This window comes from Sinocyclocheilus grahami, unplaced genomic scaffold, assembly GCF_001515645.1.
Source record: "Sinocyclocheilus grahami isolate Dianchi unplaced genomic scaffold, SAMN03320097.WGS_v1.1 scaffold8.1, whole genome shotgun sequence".
Taxonomy (NCBI): domain Eukaryota; kingdom Metazoa; phylum Chordata; class Actinopteri; order Cypriniformes; family Cyprinidae; genus Sinocyclocheilus; species Sinocyclocheilus grahami.
Window position 1 is genome coordinate 671,078 of NW_015505187.1, and position 2,047 is coordinate 673,124.

Below are 2,047 nucleotides of genomic sequence, written 5' to 3' on the forward strand. Positions count from 1 at the left end.
TTATTATTATTATTATTATTATTATATTACAGCCTAAAATGAATATCCTCTTTGTGTTTCCTTGTCTTTTTTACACAACTCTACCAAATTCCTCCATTAATCCTGCCAACCTCCATGTTCTCCATATTTCTTTACCCAGAACCAAAATCGGTATCTCTCCTAAATAATAATCCATCTATATCTGTCACGAATCCGGTCCATGAACTTCCTTCTGCTAGCCTTCAGAAGTCACCCTTTCCGATTTCATTGACTCTCGCACTACACACTGTTGCACATCACCCCGGACTACATATCTCATCACTCATTGCACTGATTGCACCCAGCTGTTTCATATCACTCCCTCACTATTTAATACTCACTCTGATCCCTTCCCTCTGCTGAGTATTGTTTAGCGCTTATCCTTAGATAGCTACACTACAGAGCCCTCATTAGTTTCCCTGCCTTAGCCTTAGCCTTAGCCTAGTTTTGCCTCGCCTTGTCTGTTTTCTCCGGTTTTGATCTTCACCTGTTTTCCTGGATTTCTCCCTTTAGCCTTGCCCCTGTGACTCTGTCTGCCAATCGTCGACCCACGCTAGCCCTAGGATTATTCTTGTGTTTTGCCCGCCATATACCTGTCTGCCTTTATCTGACCCATGCCTGTTTCATGACCACGTCTCTGTCTTTTCCAAAATAAAGCTTGCATATGGATCCGCACGTCTCACGTCTCGTCAGACCCGTTACAGAATCAGTGTTTCCCAACTGGGGTGCCGTGTAAAAAATCATTTTTTAAGATTTTTAAATAGCTAAAATGTTCAAAAAAGCATCTATTGTATAATATTCATTTCTGATGTCGCCAATAATTAGAGATGCACCGAAATTCCGGCTGCCGAAAATTAGTTCACCGCTCAGGTTTCATTTTCACGTGGTGTGACGCTCTGCATATTATTCCGCTCTATGCATGTGCGCTCCGCTCAGTCGCTCCTTGGCTCCACTCATATACCGTTCATGCTCATCGGAACCGCAAAGTCCACTCAAAAATCAAGCCGACAGGAAACATCGATGTAGTACAGTATTGTTTCTGTCTGCAAAAGCCCTACTGTGCTGTAACATGGTGTGGTATATGGGCAACTCTGGTAACGCTGCCCTCTCATTCATTGATCTGCTAACCGTTATGCTCACGTTGTTCTGATAATAATAGCTTTCTAGGACTAAACATTATTTGGATATAATTGGTATAAAAAATACAACTAAGTCTCTTAATAGCCCAACTGTTAGACCTACCTGAAAAACTGTATCTTATTATTTTGTGTGCTATCATTAGTAATTTGTTTATTTGTTCTTATTTTATTACTGACTGCTTGCTTGTAATTTTTTATTCAATTCAAAGTTTGAAATCAAGCTATCTTGTGCTACTGCAACAAAATTACCCCACTGTAAAATCAAAAATACACTGAGTGAGTAACAATTTGTGAGATAGCTAGTTATAATGGTAATTAAACAGTGTTTACATATAAATAAAAGCCTACATGAAAATCTGTCATATAAATTGGTCTCTTCATTAGAAATTAGCTTACTGATTGCCACCATTGATGGACAAATATTTAATAATATTAAAAATATTTGGATTACAGTATATTCTGCAGTTCTTCCCTGCTGTACCGAATATCTATATGCTACTTTTCAAGGTGCCTGCTGTACCGAATATCTATATGCTACTTTTCAAGGTGTCATATCAAAGTTAGAAATTCAAGTATTGTGACAAAATTAATTTTGTAGGGTGCCACAAATTTGTTAATTTCCAAAGGGTGCCGCGACTAAAAAAAGGTTGGGAAACACTGATCTATATGGCAGCCTCGTTCTACATCCCACGTCATATGCATGTGCCACGGGGAAAGCAGGCCAGCATTTCTTTAGTGTGCATGTGATGATAGGGCAGCACATTAGTGTTGTGTGTGAGTATGAGCATGTTTTTGGGATTAGGATAATGTGATGGTGTGTGTGTGTGTGTGTGTGTGTTTGCTATAAAGGAATGGAGAGGGCTTCAGCTGGGTGAAAATGGAGGAGGGGG